At 38.3% G+C, this 19951-nt stretch overlaps 1 long non-coding RNA gene across 1 annotated transcript; it reads right to left on the bottom strand.

The window, feature by feature from the left end:
- Positions 1 to 993: 993 nt before the first annotated feature.
- Positions 994 to 19730, bottom strand: LOC114471641 (uncharacterized). Its single transcript, XR_003675001.1, has 3 exons — positions 19618 to 19730; positions 11528 to 11530; positions 994 to 1005 (listed from the first exon to the last, which is right to left on the bottom strand). It is a non-coding gene; the product is annotated as an uncharacterized LOC114471641 (long non-coding RNA).
- Positions 19731 to 19951: the final 221 nt, after the last annotated feature.

The raw sequence follows: 19951 nt of genomic DNA, 5'->3' as shown, positions 1-19951 counted from the left end.
GTCTTTAGGGAAAATTGAAGGAATGTGTAGTTTAAATAAAGATGAGAGTAACGATGGTGCTAAAACAGCAGTTTGGACTAAGTCGGAGCATTGGGGGGGGGCTGGCACATGCTCTTGTCTCCTGCTGGGCTGACTGCAGCTTTCAAACCAAGACTGAAGATGACAGGGGAGAAAGTGCCATGCCAATTAGGGTGCAGGGAGAGGAAAGAAAGAGGAGGAAGAGGCAGCAGGGAGAGAGGGGAGAACAGGATTAGGTGAGAGGGGGAGTGTACACAAGGGAAAAACAATGGCCGATGGACACTGAGCCAAACAGAAGGACAGGAGGAGGTAAACATCAGTGGGGAGAACAAGTCAGCAGAGGCAAGCAACACACAGAAAGAGGTATGCAGTGAGGAAAATAGGAAAAGAAAAAAAAAAGTAGTAGTGATAGGACTGTTAAATTGGCCCATCTCCCCTCAGGCTCGGCAGCTTCACAATGACGCCTTACAGAAAGAAAGCAACGCTCCAAACAGGATTCAGAGGACGTGTGTGTGTGTGTGTGTGTGTGTGTGTGTGTGTGTGTGTGTGTGTGTGTGGATGTCAGAAGGAGAAAAAAATGACATGGAAAGACTGATAGTGAAAAAGGTTAAAATGAAGAAGGAAAAAAAAAAAGTGCCTCTATGTGTGTAATTGATATGACAAACATGTAGATATGAAATTGCATTTTGGAGTGGAAAAAATGGACTTCACCATTTCCATTACAGGAAAGCCCAAGTAGTAATTTTTTTTTTTTTTCTTCTCTTTCTTAATCTTTTTACCAAATAACCAATGTGTTACCTTTTAAGTGAGGAATCAATTGTCAAAATTGCCTCTAATTTGCACTGAATAGAAATGGTATCTCTCACCAATTCTGAGTTTGACTTCCAAAAGTATACCCCAACCCTGTTCGACACCGTTACCCCTGTGATACCCTGGAATCATACTTAGGGGGGTTTACTGTGCCTTGTGCCCCACGTCAGTAATAGGCTTTTAGTAAGACCTGTCTGTAGTGTTACAATGTAAAACATTTTGTTTTTAGTATTGTGGGTGAGGTTCTGTTAAATATAAAACTATGTGTCCCAAAAGTCTTAAACTCAATTGATGTGCATTTTAGTCAGGTCAAAGGTGTTTAGTACAGATATATTGTTGGTATTTGATGCATCTGTGTGAATGTATTAGTTAATAAGAAACAAAATGATTGGCCTCAAACTTTCAGACTTGGCGAGACAGGTTTGATAAACTCAAAACAAATTCATAATCATACAATACAGCCATAGTGAGAATTATTTTTTACCCAAAATCTCATGCATTAAAAAAAAGACAATTTAAATGTTTATATTATGCCCATGATTAAGATTTTTGACTAAAAAGGGTAAATGAAAAGATTTGTCACTGTGGTTGTTGTTGTTGTTGCTGTTTTTGTCATTCCTGCCTTTAGCCTTCATCAGCCCTAGGAAATTCATGGTAAAAAAAAAGTAATATCTTGCAATATGTCTCCACAATAATCCCTTCATTTTTTTCTTTTGTCTTTGACTTTGCAAAGGTCACTGCAGTTTTACAGCTGTCGCGATTTTGGGCTCAAAGTACTGCTGACTCAGCTGTTCAGTTTATGTTTGGTTTAAATCACAGCTAAGAGATGAAAATAAAAAAAAGTTAAATTACACAGTATCCTATGACTTTGTAATATATATAGTATATATAACTAGTGGTGGGACTCAATTAAAAAAAGATTACCTAATGAATAAAAAAAATTAAATAATCTTAATTAATCTAAATTAATCATAACATTTGACATGAGAAGCAAAGTTTTAATTTAAATGGATATTTATGATATGGCTTAATCAGTTAATGCAATAATTGAGTTTAAACAACAAAACTGTGTTTATATTTGAATCACCGAGTGTTAAAATAATATACAATGGGCCCTATTCTCCGGTCTGGACTTAAGCACTTTCTTAAACGCCTGCAGCTACGTGCCTCCCTTTTGAGCGTTTTCTCTGGTCCAGGCTGCTGACACGCCCACCGTGCGTAAATCAACCAAAAGCGCTTAGTCTGTCAATGAAGGAGGTCTGAATTAAAGGAGGCGGACTGGACAATGATGTCATTATTTTTGGGCTGTCTAGAAATCATAGCTGCAGCAGCAGCTGCGCGCTGACTGCGGCACACAAACAGCTGATCAGATCTGCGACGCACTCCCTTCCAGGACAAGGAGTCAACGGCATGGATAAAATATAATAAAATGTAACATTTTTTCACATCTAGAACTGGTAAATGTAAACATATTAGAAATGCTGATGGTCAATCTTTTGGTGAACCTGTACGACAAACACCAACCCCAGTGACAGCGTGACAGTGTCAGTTTGGATAGATTCTTTCTGGGAGTCTCTTCTGCAATATTATGAGTGTGTGGCTTAAATTGTAATTAAGTCCATATTTCTAGTGCAATATAACATTTTACCTTATCGGGGCGCTGCACTTATTTCAGATTCAGAAGCGTGTATAAGCTCTATACTCCCATGTTCGTAAGTCAAAGAAGCCGCTCGGCAACACTGATTTTGGCTGCGCGCTATTCGCGCTATTCTCTCCCATACTTAAGTCAGTCACTGCACGCCTCCATCCGAGTTACGCACTCTGATGAGTGGCCCTGAAATGTGGGCGTTCCCATTCAAACCTGGCCTTGCGCGTATTTTCGTAAAATTTCTAAAACAAATGTACTTTTGTGTATTAAAATAAAAACAGCACTTAATACAGTACATTCTAGAGAAACAAAAAACAATTAACTGCGTTATTTTTCTGTAAATAATGAATCCCAATGAACCTGTTAAAGTATATATATATATATATACAGTATATACATATATATATATATGCATTTCATTTGTTTAATGTGTTTTAAATAATTCCATCTGTTCTGCCTTTCTGTGATCCTACATTTCTGCATCATACTGGTGGTTTCCTCAGATGTGGCCAATTATTATTTCTACAATCCTCTATATTCCAACCCTGCTTCTTGTAACGGTTTAATTTGGGCGGTCCATCCTTGATACCAGCAAGGCTGGTTGACCCTGACTACAAAAACAGGGCTTAAAAAAGTCTGACAACGCTGCCCTTTAAACCCAACATGTCATTTTTACCAAGCTCTCATCTGTCCCTCAAATGTGTCTGTGTCATCATTCCACAGGCTTGACTAATGTCTGTCAACACATGCCTCGACTGTGTGGTACAGTTTGTTGTAACATCAAGATAATTGAAGAATAGGACTAAAATTGGACCATTGCGGAGACAAGGGAGCAGCTGCTGATGGAGGCGGATGCTGAGATATGCCAGCAAGTGACCTTCTATTGTCCATTACCTTGCTGTGTGATGCTTCAGAGATGTATTCACAAATGTGATGACATTACACTTAACACAAAAGAGGCATGCGCTCACATTTTTTCTTTATCCCATCATAGAATCATACACTAATAATAGAAAATTAGTGTTTATGACATCAGTCCTAAAAGAAAAAAAGAATGCCTTTAGATTTAGTAAAAAAAAAAAAAATCACTGATGCACATAAGAGAAAAAAAAACTTAATTGTCATTCCGTTAAATGCCATTTTCCATCGTAAGTGACAATCCACAAGCAAAATGTAAATGAACACTGCACCTAAAGGCACTGAAGTTGTTCATGCACAAACCACGACTGTCAAAAGTACTTTGTTCATTTAAAAGCAAGGGAAGACTTTGATCGACGGATGACACGCGAACAGCTTCAAAGCTGTCACAAGCAAGCAAACCTCTATATTTACAGTAAGATCTACCTAGTGTGAAATTGTTGGATTTATCCTGTGTTAAACACAAGATGTATACAACTCTCTGAAGGACTGGCATCAAACACTAATGCATGAACCAGTATTTTGTTAAAACCTGATGTTACTTGTGATTAAACTTCTGCATTGATACGAAGTTTGGAACTATTATGGCTGCCTTGTCCTTATTTACGAGTTTGTATGTAGACGCCATCAAATTAGCAAATGTTTCTCATGGGAAAACAGTGATAAAACCTTGAATGTATGCAATTAGGGATTAATCAAAGCAAGATTGAAAAAGCCAAAAGTCTATAATAGTCCTGCTTATTTTTACTCAACAGTGAGGAGCTTCTTCAGTTACAAAAAAAACCAAAAAAAAAAAACAAGTGGACAAGTCTAAAGGCAAAATACATTCTTATTATATGGCATTTGGCTGATCTTGCACCCTCCATGCTTGCACTGAGCGTGTCTAATTTCCTTTCTCCAGTTTCCAAAGTCTAATTTCCCTCTCACACGCGTTGACAGAATAGCTGTCTTAGCCTTTTCTGACAGGCAGTGCTCCTTTGATATTTTATCTGCATCTAAATATAACATCAGCGGTAGCCAAGGTAACAGAACATTAACATTTTGTTCTGTCTTTTGCTTTGTCATCTGGCCTCCGAAAAGCCAAAGACAATGCAAGAATGCAATGAACAGTGTTGAAATGATTACAAATGTGTTTAACTGTGAGAGATAGTTCTACAAAAACAAAGCTCACTACTCATATTACTACATAATCAAACTAAGGAGGAGGTAAATGCTTAAATGTGATCAGACACAACAACAGAATTTAAACAGTATTTTTCACACTAACAGTATTAAAGGAGTTGAAGAAATTGTGACATGAATTCTAGCATCATTTATTCTTGATAGATTTGTTTGATTTGACCTGTCCGATTTAAGTGAAAGATGCAAATGAAAGTCTCACAACAGCTGTTTGATTTATATTTGAGTAAGAGCGTGTTTGTGTGGTGTAAAACACAGAGTCACAGAGTAAGTGATGGCCCATTGTTTGATACAAAACTTCAAAGCTTGGTCGACCTACAGCACATGGCCACAACCACCATGCCGATATTAAAGCTGCCATCCGGAGTTTCTGAGAAACGTCTGTCCCACCCTAAACAGCCTCACTTCCTCCCACTGCCTCTCCCAAACTACCAGAAGCCGCGCCTCTACTTTTTTGCACGCACATTGCGGAACGTAATAAGGTCGCATCGGGTCGTATTGATATAGGTCTATGGGTCAGGTAAGCCAAAATCATATTTACCCGTTTGCTGTTGTAATGCGCAGCCTTGTTTCTGTGCACAGTTCTGCATTCACTTTGATTGACAGTCTCAAAAACACAAAGACTAAGCCTATTGGCTGGGTGAAGTCGGCGATCGTTTCCATTTGTATAGGGGTCTATAGGACGAAGGAGGGACTTATATACATTAATGTATATGAATGACCACTGACAGTAGACCATAGTAAAAGACTAGTTAGGTACTTTTCACATTTCACAAGAATCATACATAAACATAGATTTCTCAGAAACTCCAGATATCAGCTTTAAATACTAAGTCATGAATGAATTGCTGTCTGACACTGTAGAAAATGTAAATTTTGTAGAATTTTTTCTTTCATGTTCAACAGTTTACTTTTCCAGTCACATCTTTTACTTTACTCACACCTGCTAAACATAATGTAAAAAACAAATATTGCCAAAAAAAAAAAACCTGACATGGAGAAAAAAGTCTCTAGAAAAGTTAATCAGGGAAGGGAAGATGTTACGACTTGCTGATGAGACAAGATGGCAAGAAAGCATGAGTCATTTGTGATATACATTACATGGCCACCTGTGGAAGGGGGCGGGGCAATCAGGATCACCAACCCTTTGAGAAGGGTGACCCGGTTTACCTCCTGTTGCCATCCTTACAATGTCATTGAAAGTCAGTTTTCATTCATGTATCAGAACTGGAGCTATATAGTCCATGACTACACAACATGGAAATAAAACCAATAATGATGTAAAATAAACCACAATGTACTTAATTTAGGAGCCTGCTGACAGAATGGATACAAATAACCAAAGTAAAGATCAACTTAAAGCTTACAGCATGCTGAGAAACTTAAATATTGCTTTTAAGTGTGTGGATGTTTGTGATAAAGCCTACAATTCTCTTTAATTGTAGTGTGATGTGGAGTAAACCAAAACATTTAACAGACAACTGTGAATTCTAGTTCAGTAACACACATACGCCCATTCACGTATATGGCTGGCCAATTATCATTATTGTTATTCTATTTAATGATTTTTCTTAAAACAAAAAAAAAAAACACTACATCACCATGCTGTCAGCACTGTTGGCTTTGTGTTTTTTTAAAACAAGGAAAGCATTGCATTGCTCGGTAAATATAATTCAAAGAGAATCTTATTGTCAGATAACCTTCTAGTTTGGATTGATCCTAAAATCTAGCATACCATTCAAATCCAAATATCTGTGATGAAATGCAATTACTAGGATGTTCTGAGCCTGTAAAAACAAGGTGCCAGCTGCCAAAGCTTGATACAAGCCCACACTGATACTGTGCCTTTCATTTACAGCTGCGTTGATGACGAGCACACAGCCTGTCAGGCCCTCTGATTAGGCCTCACTGGATCAATAAGTGTATTTGAAGTCATGTTTAGTTACTGTAAGAGACCTTGTGGCAGCTGCCAGTTAGGAAGGAATCAGGTTTGACAGAAAGAGTCAACATATGGTCTGCAAATCCATTAGCAGCCCCATAATCGTTTGAAAGTGATATGCTTTCATTACCGTGTTTAAGTCAGTAATTTGGATATGACGCTTTATTCTATACGGTATTTGAACAACATAGGAAGTCACCAACATCATCATTACATTTATCCAATGAACCCTGGTGTTTAGTGTTCAACACCATTAATCAGTTCTCAACATTGTCGTCTCATTTCTTTTTTCTGTCAGTTACAAGGCCAGGTCACAGGGGGCTACTGAAAAATCAACTGAAGAAAGATACCTAGTTGAACATAACCTGGATTATTTTAAGTGTTCACACTTTTTCATAGCTTACTGTATGTCAGGAAACTACTTAAAAAAAAGAAAAAAAAGTCAATACAATACTGCAGCCCTTTACTCAGGACCACATTATGGAGGGCTTGCCTCAGTCTCAGCAGCGTTTTTACTCGGCCTTGGATTTACCATCAGGACAAGATGAGACCAACACTAATCTCTGATCTGCTATTCTCCAACTTCATTAATGTGATAATAAAGAGAAGCACTTGGAACTGTTCGTGATTAATCAATGTTGTAATTTGACTTTAAACAGTTAGTGTTAGCTCACTGATTGTTCCGCCTCCTCGGAAATCTTTTCGAAGGCCTAATTATGTGTCAAAGAACTGCAAAAGTTAAACAAATTGACATCTTCTGGACTTATCATTGGCAACAAGCATTTACTTTTCCAGGAATGTAGTTAAACAAATTTGTCAAGATTGGAACTCTTCCAAAGCACAATACATAAATCTCCAGACACTTTGTTTTTGTCTGTAAAATGTATTAAAAAAAATAAATAAAAATGAATAAGAGAATATGTTATTAAACAATTTAAACTTGCCATGGTTTTTAGGGTCTCCTTAGATTTTAAGGTCTGGGTCTCGATTCGGTCTCAACTTGTCTTGACTGTTTTGACTTCCAAAAGCCATCAGTGATAAATTTAGAAGATATTCCCCGACCTATGTTTACTATAGTTGTTTGTGTATGTATAGTAGTATGTATTTTCCTCTTTGGTCAAAGGAAGCCAATTAAAATTAGCTTTATGGTATATGTTACGTTTGCTGAATTGTTTATTTGAAGTACAATGTCTTTTCCAAATAAAGCAACGCCAATAATTTGACGACTTTTTGCTCAAGGAGAGCAAGATCTGGCTGTACCTGACCCCAAACGCTGGATTACAATAATTGTTGATGATTTGCAACAACAAAAAATGACAAGATAATTTTTGTTATGAACTCTAGATGCATAACTTTGTTAACTAGTGGTTAAGTGACTTCCATAAAAGCAACAGACATTTAGAAAAAAATGTGCAGGCAAAGATTGCTTTTAAGTCTATTCAAGGGCTGTCAACAAGAATACTTATAAAACATTAAATATTTTTAAAAGCAGTGCATTTGCCTTGGACATATAGAGTTGGTTCCCGTATCACAATGCCGGGTTTCATCCGCATCGGATCCAAATTGAATTTGGGGGAATGCTCACTTTGTAGCCATTTTATTGTTGCTGTGAATTGCTAAACCGAACCTCCTTGACAAATCAGATGTATAGTCATAGTCATAAAGAAAGTACCTATTTGTATGGTCGCCATACGGACAACCATCGGTGCTATTGGTACGGTTACTAAAGTACACGTGCGTAGCGTCTTAGTGTTAGGGTCAGGTTTAGGGTTAGGTTATAACCCAATATTGCAACAACTTTTTGGGTTAGGTTAAGGGTAAGGTTTAATCACACAACCGAAACTGGCCAATGACTGACCCATCACGTGACCTAAACTGGTCAAATTGGGGCGCTGCGTACGGATAGAATGTCGGTATATTGATACGGCAACCGTACAGATAGCCACTGCTGTCATAAAATTACCAGTGGGAAAATAACTTGACAAAGATGTCTTCATTTCAAATTGCTCTAATAATAATAAACAACAGTATAGATATTAATCTTTATCTTCTGACCAATCATTTTCCCTTTATCTCCTCCTTATCTTGTCAGTCTCTATGAAACAAACGATTACGATTAGTATTCCTCCTCAATACCTCACCAACAGAAACATCACCCACATCAAAGGTTCTTGTCTTTGATCAGGTTTTCAAAAAAAAAAAAAAACCTATGTCATCAAAGTCTATCAGGTTAGATGTGAACTGAGAGAAGAGAGCAAGTGAAACAGCTCCTGTTGCCTAAGGCTTACTGTAAGTATAAGAATGCATGTAATAACAGATCACTAATTGCTAATTACCACCACGGCAGTCACACACACACACACAACAGCTTTCAGCTTGAAAGAAATTGCTCATGGTTAAGGCAGCCATTTTTCTATTGAGTTAAAGAAGTTATACATCTCAGCCGACATTTATGATGGTTTTGAGTGTTTGATTTTTATACATCACTACACTGTAGCCACATACCCCATTGTACAACAAGTACTGGGACAAAGGGGAGAAAAGTACTGTATTTATCATAAAATTGCATCACACCTCTGCAACCCAGTACAGGAATGAGCACCTTTACAAGATGAATGCCAATGAATAAACGATTTAATGAAACAATGCCACCCTTACTTAATTTACTTTAAAAAGAGAAAATGCTCTATTGTATCCATGACAGCACTCTACATTGCGCATGTTCCAAGTGCTGAAATATCAGTGCAGTGCCACCTAAGGCTGCTAAGCTAACTGCTTGCCATGTATAGGAGGAAGCACTGTTGCAAGAGAGAGAGATGGAGAGAGAGAGCCAAATGGCCTGATAGAAAGAGAGAGGCCGCTATTGAAGCTCTGAAGGAACAGTGCCATCTGCATGTGAATGAGTCTCACCCGGGGAAATCTCTTTTGGAGAAATTAATGATCTCAAGAAAGCAGAACAGAGGCTGCAAGCCCCGCGAAAAAAAGGAACGAGTCTCCCATCAGCCAGGTTTCATTCTTTTGCTCTTTGTACTCTTTCAGATATTAAACATCTCTGGGCCTCCTGTGACAATCCAATGCATTTCTGCTTGTTTAAATATCATTATTTCTGGCTGATTGGGAGGCATTTGTTGTAAGGCCTGTAATCAGAGAACATTAATGGAGGATTATATTGAAAAGAAAAAAGCAAGTCGGAGGTGCAGAAAAGGTTGAAAAAAAATAAAATAAAAGGGAAACTGCACGTCAGACTTCCAGTAAGAATTGTACCTGGGCAGCGAGATGTGAGAAATTGTGAAGCAGGAACAAGCTCATGAAGGATAATCAGCCCTGCATTGTGAAGACCTGTTTTTTTTTACCCTGATCCTCATTATTTCTTTTGTGGCAAAAGTCATAGCACTACATGGATAACCTATGGCAGAATAGTTGAGCTCAAATTGAACCTGAATACTTTTCATAATTCAAAGTTAAACTTTTGAATAACACCATTTGGAATACTGTAGTTTTTAGTTGGCAATAAAACTACCAGTACTACTAGTATCCAGACAAAGACATTCATGCTATTACTTTTCGTTCATATTAATAATGACAAACCCTTAAGTGGTATCTTTTTTAAGCAAAGGGTAGTGTGGCTCTATATAATGTGGCTTTAAATTATGACCTGGTCAGTCAACCCTGATCTATTGAGTTTTCCCCTCCCTCTATGATGCAGCTGGATGTTTCTCGTTCTCGAGCTCCACCTATTACGCTTTCACAGGGCACGGTCCTCGGACGGTCAGGAAAGGACATGTTTCACGGGAAGTTCGGGTCACGCCCCCCTCTTCATGTCCACAAGCACGCATCCACACACAGTGGAGGGTTCTTTGTCATTAATTATGAGTGAGCCGGCTCTTCCCGCGCTCAGCTCTTCCCGGGCGATGTGAGGATTATTTTGGAGCCCAGCTTGGCCTTTGGTGGACTCTTCATCTCCCTTTGACCTGTTAGCCTTCCTGCCTTGCAGGATGGGCGGCGGTCTAATTTGTTGTGTTCAGTCCATGTATGGACATTTAGGGGGCCTCAGGAGGAGCGGTCAGCTGTTCGTCTCCTGGGCTAATTCTCACAGGGGGAAAGCTGTTGCTAAGCAGCACCTGTCACAGGTGTTGCTTATGGGGCAATGGGGGCCGTTGCTTTGGCAATGGCTCCCCATTACCAAGAAGAACGGGGTCACTGTTTTGGCCTACGAGGCCTGAGGGCCTGCACGCACACTCAACTCAATGTCCCGCCACGTCCTGGGCCTTGTTCAGGGGAGTGTCTGTTCAGGACATTTGTGCAGCGACAAGTTGGTCGCCCCTCACGTTTGTCCGGGTTTACATGCTGGGCTGTTTGCTGTCCTGATAAATAACGGACTCTGCCTTGCGGGCTGGTTGTTTTCGCTCGATAAGCATGTCTGCACTATGGGAGCTGCCATATACCATTGTGAGACATCTCACAAAATATTATGAAATAGAACTTTAGGTTATGTATATACCCCCGGTTCTATGAGTAATATGAGTGAGATGTCTCACCAGACAACCCTTTTTGCTCGAACGAGTGAGAAGAGGTGCTTATTTTGAATGAGGAACTGTACATCCGCCCTCCCTCTTATAGAGGGTGGGAGTGTCCCCGGCAGATGGAAAGTTCTTTCCAGCCAATCAGAATTTGGCGGATTGAGAAAAGTGCTTCTGAGGGCTACATGGAGTGTGTATCCCATAGTGAGACATCTCACTCATATTACTCATAGAACCAGGGTTATATACATAACCTAAAGTTATGTTTTTTGCCCTTGCAATGTTGGGTGGTTTTATAATCCATTTCGTCACTGCTGGTGGTCTGCCTTGGTCTTCCTTTCCACCTATGTGGTCATTTCCATGGCCAATGGAACAATGCATGGATGGATGGAAGGATGGATGACATGTTGACGTTAGCCTTTGGTTTTTTGCAGAACCATTCATTACAGTGATTGTTTTCAGTAGAGTGGCTAGACAGCTAAGGAAGGCACAGACCCGCTGACAGTAACCCTTATAGCTCAGTGCTCACATTTGGCTGTTTACAAAGTCTAATAAGCGTGTCCCCATGGCAGACCATGCAGCTGCTGAGGAGGAGATTGCATTTTAGCTCCATTGTGAGGATTGTGGTCTCCTCATCAGATCTGACAGGCAGTATGACAAGTCCTATCTGTCTGCTCGCTGATAAGTGTGGCTAGAGCTGCATTTAGGTCTGCCTCAATCCAATCATATGACAGTACTAGTGAATGACGTTCACTTGCTGCAGCTGAGCAGATCTGTCTTGGCTTATAGTCCCATAGTCTACCATTTAAGAACGTGGTTTGAATACAATCCATGCAAAACTCAGTGTTAGTTGTACTTATATTACCGCTTTATTTTGGAAACATATATGCAATGCAGTGGAGAAGACACTTAAAGCGTTTGATTTATAATTGTCATGTCACAATGTACAGATGGTTCATCTTGCTTAAAATGACTTTATCATAAGAACGTGTCTGGGCATGTGTCATACACATCCATACATTCTCTTGGAGCTGAGGTTATATACACAGCTCTGATGTTGTGTGTTTGGCAATGACCTTGAATCAACCGCAATAACACAGCTTTTTAACCAGTTGAGTCTTCAAATGCACCAGTGTTTTCCAGTAAATATAAAAGAGACTAATTAGGACAGCCACAAAAACTTAAAAAATAAAAGATAAAAAAACGAGTTTCCCTTCATATAGAACATATTTATACAAATAAACTTACAAACAAGGAGTGAAATAATCACATTTTAATCCAACCACATTTAAAAGCTGCAAATGCAAACAAAACCCCACAAATGATTATATAGTGTTTTCCATGGCTTTGTTGTTCTGTCCTTTGTATTTCCAAATGAAACTAGAAAAGTACTTTCTATGTTATTAAATGATATAGATTGATTTAATAATAGATTACTATTCTTCTCTTTTGTAATATTTATAAAACACATAACAGTTATCTCAGCCGATTGAACACCTACAGTGTTAATCAATATGACATGCGGTAGAGTATGATTTCAAGTTGTTGGCAGTTTTCTCAGAATAGTCATCAACTCCAAATGACAAGACCAGTTCATCAGTCTTGTTTTTTTTTTTAGTAAGCTGTGACTATATCGATTAAGGTTCAAACCTAGTGGCAGAGCACCACAGCCCAATATGATAAGGAAAAAATAAATAAGCACCTGGAAAGCAAGAGAAGAGGGGAAAAAACAAAGTTTACTGCAGAAGAGGTCGACTAGGATTCAGTAAGAATTTTCAGGTGCTGATGTATTTTAGGATTGGATCTACACCCTATGATGATGAGCAAAATTCTCCACTGAGGAGTGTGATACACAGTGGCCTGTTGTTATCACCATAAGTGTGGGGTAATACTGGCTCTCTAACACTCATTCAGTCATGGCGACAATAGTGCTCTATGAAAAAGCAAGCCAAGTCCAATTAACAAGGTCTGCTACCGTCTTCTGTTGAAAGGAGCCACATACTGGGCTTTCATTGGAGAAAATAACAGCAGCGATGTAATGTGCACAGACAAATGGTGATTTGGACTTCCTCTGGAGGGAATAAGAGGTGTTAAAAAAAAATGCTGCCAAATTCCACTACTACGCGTTTTTCCTCCTAATCATTTAATTAGAGCCATTTCATTTTTGCTGTTGTTGGATACATGGTGAAGGGATGCAAGTTGGAGAAGAAATGACCACATCTACACAAAAGGTCAGTAGACGATAGCATGAAAGCTAGACATTGGGTTTTTTTCTTCAATAAAACACAATGTGACAGTGGCAAAAATAAGGAGTTGTATCAAGTATGTCTTATATGCTTTTTCTGCTACTCTAAAACATTTATATGTTAATAAAAAAAGTAATTAATAATAGTTCAAATCAAACCTTATAAAATAAACAAACCATCTTGTGCAACCTCTATTAAGTGGTTGCACAAGTTGCACTACTGCCAGTCAACGGTTGGATATATCCGAAAAAACAATAAATAAATCAAACTCTCCTTACCTCCACTGGTCAATTGAGAGTCCACACAACTTGTTTCAGGTGTTTTTAACTTTTGGAGGGAGGTAACCACCAATATATCTGCAAAAACAAAGAAACAGAAAATTTTAAATCAAAAAAGAAATCATGAACTGGCAACTCTCGCTTTGTGCAAATGTAGGCTTCTTATAGGCAGTAAAGGCAAGAGGGTTCAATATAGCAGCAATTCTCAACTGGTGGGTAGTGACTCAAAAGTGGGTCACCGACCTGTACTGGGTGGGTCGCGAACAGTTGTTCAAAAATAAATAATGTCCCTCATATTGGACTTGTCTTTTATTTTGAAAGAAACTTTTCTTTTGACAGTCATACTGTGAAATGCAGGTAGCACAAGAAAAAATATAGATTTATGATTTAAAAAAGATTTCCGGTATTTGCACAGAATGTGTTTTCAACAGCTATTTATAAAAAAAAAATAAAAAAGTGCGTCGTGATTTAATGACCGTGGCAAAATGTGGGTCCTAGGGTGAGACCAGTTGAGAAACCCCTGCACTATAGTGAATTAATACTATGATGTAATTCATGGTTACAACTGCTTTTCAAGGGGTCAGTCACTTCATTTTTCAAAGTAGGTGGTTGAGTTTTTGCATCTCATCTTGTTAAGTCAAGCCCCTCCTACACGTTGATACAAAGAGACTCACTAAATATAAAATCGGTTGAGTTATGCTCTATTTTAGTGTTGCTAACTGTAACAAGTGTGTCAAAATAAAGGAGAAGAGTTTGGACTCAAACACAGATCCACAATCGTCAAACAGGCTTGTAGCTAGCCTGAAACGAAAACAAATTGTTATCACCCATTAGCCTCCCCCCACACGCCAGCTTAAGATTGTGTCTCACTGTCACCATGGATGTTTGCAGATCTGACGCTTGAATCAAGTCAGACAGATTGACTCAGCCAGATTTAACATGCTAAATATAATTTTAAATTAAATGTTTAATTGCACAGAGATGTTAATTTGATAAAAATACAAAATCTATTTTAATTATTCTGATGAAGCAAATTTAATATTAACCAAGAAACTAGAAAAACAGTTTGTTTTTCCTTTTCAGTATCATGACAAAATAAGCAGAGCTAAAATTCCATTGTCACAATAATACTAATACGGATGAACTTTCTCATTCCACATTCATAGTACACTGTATGACGACAAAGTATTGCTCCAACAAAATCAACAGTAAACAAGCGCAAGGTCGACTTATCTGCTTCTTGTGATGCACTGAGGTAAATTTCCTTGTCTTTATCAGCAAACACAGGGTAAAGAGTCAATCTGCTCTTGTTGCAACTTTTCTAAACATCTGCAATAAATCTGCAAACTTCTTTAACCTTCTTTTAAATAATGTATTATTTTAAGTAGCTGTTTATTACAACACACATACAGATACCGACATGCATGTGGTATACTGTATAAATGGTCTTGATTTTATCTCTGTAACAAATAATATTCAAAATAAATGATCAAACCTAATAAAAAAAGGCAAAATATAGCAAATAGGAGCTATGCTTGCTTAAAAATAATACAAATACATTGAATAAATTAAAAAATACGAAGTACATTTTTATTCAATCAGTAGGGTTTGACATAAAGGCAAACATAATATTGTTTAGGTAAAGTGTAGTAGTCCATACTTTAGAGTAACAGAAAAAGCAGCTCAGTTTGACATCATCTAAATAGCCATCATGTCAAGGGTGTACCTCACCTTTTGACCTGGGAGATAAAACGAGTCGGCTCCACGACTGAAAATCCTAAACCTCTAAAAAAACAAAAAAAAACAAGAAATGGCTAATTAAACCAGCTTTCATGAAGACAAACGGAAATACGTGGAGACTGTATGCACTGAATACTGAGTCTATGAAGTCTGGTGGGTTTTTTTCTACTCGTGAGTGCTTATGGTTTGTTTTAAATTTGTAACAGTGAAGGCAGTGGGTTTGTGCTCTGTTTGTTTTGGCAGCCAGTCATTTGTGTGCCTCTTCAGATTTTAGCAGTTTAACACCAAGCCTGTTAAAATGCCCCACCAGCTGTCAATCTGGCTGCTATCCTGGCCTTGTTAGAACTTGAATGTGGAGTGGGAGGGGGGGAGGTGGGGGGTATCTATCAGCCTCTGATATATAACGTACGCCCTGTATACGGATAAACTGACAGTAGCAGTGCTTTGCAGTCAGAATAACAACACTCTAATGGGAGCCATGCAATGTAGAATGTGCATCTTTGTGAAGGCAGATTTATCAAACAAGTGAAGTAGTCAATTGGTCAAAGGGTTAAGTGTGGATAAATGGAGCAGGGCCAGGGGAGATTACTTAGCATTCTTGTCAGGGAGACTGAAACACAAGCAAGATGGTTGGAAGTACTTTCAGCTTTCGCTGAGAGCTAGTTGCACTCACACTAATAAAGTGTGGAGCCTATGGAACCCTTCTAGGTCAAAAAGCTACACAGATCAATCAAAGGCACAAAGAGTGTATCGCTACTGGCAAGTACAAACTATGAACTACAGTCAAGAAGCCAGAATCTCTGTGTTGAGGACTTACACATTCCTTTTAATCCTTGCCCTGGTCAGGCTAACAGCAGCCTCGATGCTTGAAGGGCTGTGTGGACACTTCTCACAGGGGGTCAAACCCCCTGCCCTCAGAGCATCCACATAAAAAGCTATTTTACACAGGCCAAGGGGGATTCCCACCTTCTTTTCCACTGTACAACAAATACCTTCATTGAACTGAGTGCAGCCTAAATACCTTTGGTCCACTTTTTCTGTGGTATTAATGTAAAAAATGCAAATACTTTGTTTTTTTTTTCTTTTTGATGAGGACTAGAGTTGCAAGCATGTTTTTCTGCATTGCACTAGTGTACATAATATTCATTTCATATTTCTTTCATAACTAATATGCTGTTTAAAGTGAGAGGCTACTTGACGTTGTTGGATGTTCATTGGATTAACACCATCTGTGATTTTAATTAAAATGATTGCCTGGTCATTAAAGTACCTGCACTGTCTAAAGAAAATAAAAAAAATAATATTTCATTTAAACCAGTGTTCTCTAATTTAATCCAATATGTAATTTAAATTAAATTTTCCACCAACATCACTCAAAGCTACCACCCACAATTAATTTAAAGTTTTGCAACTCCTCCATTTGTTTGCATTTTGCATTGTGGGGTGTATATTCCTGTAAACGGATGCAAAAAAGTGTTTTTCCTTGTGATTTCCTTTTTTTTCTAAATTTTGATTGAATGATTTCTCGTCTTGATTGGAGAGATAAGCAAACTTTTGTGTGTCAACGTCGACTTTTTTTTTGTGTAGTAAATTATGTTCAATACATCTATCTTTGAGACATACACTTTAAAATTTAGTTGAATAAATCCTCTAAAGCTTTGGTCAATTAAAACGTCAATAATTTAGCTGTGACTGAAACTACAGACTATAACTAAATATTATGATAAAAACAATCTGAATGAAAATTTACTGTCAAATGGGGCTATCCAATGTTACATTTGAGGCAAATCCTACACAATTAGCTACGATGAAGTGTATTCCGTTTGCATTTACAGGCATGAGGGGTGGTAACATTATCATCTTCAACATAACCACAAGTATGTTTAGCTTTTAAAAAACCTCATCCAAGCACCGGTGCCATCTCAGTCCTATTTTCTCCTGTGCAGTGAGGTAAAAGCAATAAGATCCTCATCAGTGCTGGGACATGACAGTTGGATCAATAAAAATGAGGAACTCTAAATGAACGCCACTCTGCATCCCCACTAATTCCACCGCTCCTGCCACCGTGCGAGCCTGCATACACAATAATGCCCTTTAAGACATATTTACATCCAGATGAAATCAATAAATAGATTTTTAAATAGAAGCTGGAATACATCGTTTGACATTTACTGCTCCTTTCAATAAAGGCTCTTTTCTCCTTTTGTGGACGAGGGATTTTAAATGAATTGATGTCGAGGAACCTTCATTTCCTTTTCATAAGGCTCATTTTGTGGAGGTAACAGGTAGATTAGAGAGAGAGTGTGTGTGTGTGTGTGTGTGTGTGTGTGTGTGTGTGTGTGTGTGTGTGTGTGTGTGTGTGTGTCTGTTCATTTGAGGGAACACGTGCTCGCTGCTTTAGCTGACAGTGTTTGTGACTACCCTGTAAGATGGGGAGAAAGTCTGAATCAGGGCTTTCAGTAATCAGTGTCACATTGTCAGGGAGGTTGCCATTGACTAATGAGAGGTGCTGACAGCCTGGCTGCATACTCCCACAGCTCTGCTGAGTGGGACAGATCTGTTTCAGGGTCTCTCTCTCTCTCTCTGCTTCTGTGCCTTGCTGTATCTTATTCATTTTCACCATGGACACACACAAGCGGTAAGCCCCAAGGACACCCTCTAGTCCACAGTGACAAATTGACCTTGGGGGACAAAGTGTCTTAAAATTGCTTCATAGATGAGAAGGTTTTGAATGTTCGCTCCCCCCCCCCCCCCCCGATTGGAAACTGCAAGCAGATATTGTTGGAATGCCAGAAAAAGCAGAATGGGAAGAGAAATGGTAGCCAAAAATCACAAGTCTGAAATTGACAGAGAAGGGGAAAAAAAATCCAATATTGAAGACTTGATGTGACATAGTCACCCATTCAGCACATTGTGTTTCAATAGCCAGAGAATACATCCCTCTTTAATATTGTGTGTAGCTCAGCTAAAAAAGCTTTACAAATGACCTCAACCACTGTGGTTTATCTGAAAAACAAACAGATATTCCATTCCACTCAAGGTGGACTCTTTCATAACTTTCAAATGTTAATGCTTTTTTTTTTTTCCAAATGTAAAACAAATGTAACCATAGCTTTCACTGAAGGTGACATAATCCATGTACCCTTTGTTCTTTGGTTTGTCCATTTTAAAAACAAATCAAAATAACAAATAAACTGTGTGGTTATTTTCTTTTACTGACTTAAAACCCAAACAGAAACACAGAAATGACAAAAAAAAAAAAAAAAAAAAAAAAAAAAACAGAAACAGCATTTTTCTTATCTCAAATTAAAATAGTAATGGCAAAATCTTGTTCCGTTTGTGAGATATTTGGATATTTATGGGGAAATGAGAGAGAGAGCTTAGCCACGTCACATTCTGTCAGAGCAAACACGACGGCAAACAGTGTCTAAATAAACTGGTGACTATCGACTGTGAGGCTGGTGCGAGGAACAATAGATGTTTGAACTTCTACGACTTGACACTTTTGCAAAAACAATTACAGCTTTTTTGAGGGCTGTAAAAAAATTTTTTTTTTTGCACGTCATAATACAGCTGAACGAGAGCAGGACGAGCTTCTCAGAGTGGAAATACGCGTATTATTTTACTCATCTGTCTCCAAAAGATGCATTGGTGAAGCAAAGCTAAGGCTGCGATGGTGGATGTGATGGAAGCCTCTGCACCGAAACCACAGCGTATGGATTTTAACGGACTGTGACTGTTATCCAGGGACAGGTCAGCCAAACTATTGCATGGTATGTTATTGTAAATAAGCAGCCTGTCGCCTGCTGCTGAGTCACTGCTAACAGCAGCTTGTTAGACTGATATGTTTAGCATTGTGTAGCTGAGAAAAATGCTGTGAAATAGTTTTTCCACATTTATTTTGTTAAGCATTTTCAACAGCAGAATGTGCACCTGCAATATGCACAGTTTACTTTACATTACTGTGCTAAGGCTGAAAAAATACTGTTTAGTACTGTGAATGTAAATGATTAGAAACTGTAGGGTTGGATACAATAACATTTCATTTATCAGAGGCTTTTATCCAAAGCAATGTTAATACAGGGGTACAGTTTATCAACAGTGGATTATTATATTATTACAGCACTGATATGAAGCTGTACAGACAAATGACCCTAAAAAAAAAAAAAAACATTATTTAATGTAAGTAATCAAAATAGTAACTGAGTTACTTTGTGAATGAAGTGACTCGTAACGGTAACTAATTACTTCTTTTCAGTAACTAGCACAACACTGCTTGTAATGCATTGCTCCTCTTTTGGCCGAGAGTAAAAGTTCCCACCTCCTGTCTATGGGTCCCCTCTGTGGGGTGAGTTTAAAACATGAAGCTCTCGTCCTAGTTTCCCCTAAATATCAAAATATCACACAAACGGAGCATAATTTAATTTTAGAACAATGTTTTAACAATGTTTGTAATTCTGTTTATTTTGTTTTACTGACTTAAAACCTAAACAGAACTACAGAAAAGCAGCATTTTTTGTTTTAAAATTAAATTGTGCTCTGTTTGTGTGAGATTTTGATATTTAGGGGAAACTAGGACAATAGCTTCATGTTTAAACTCACCACACAGAGGGGACCCATAGACAGGAAGTGGGAACTTTTACTCTAGGCCAAAA

The sequence above is a fragment of the Gouania willdenowi genome, chromosome 10 (assembly GCF_900634775.1).
Source record: "Gouania willdenowi chromosome 10, fGouWil2.1, whole genome shotgun sequence".
In the NCBI taxonomy this organism is placed as follows: Eukaryota; Metazoa; Chordata; class Actinopteri; order Blenniiformes; family Gobiesocidae; genus Gouania; species Gouania willdenowi.
The sequence above is the reverse complement of the archived record's forward strand: the minus strand, read 5'-3'. Positions and strand labels throughout refer to the sequence as shown.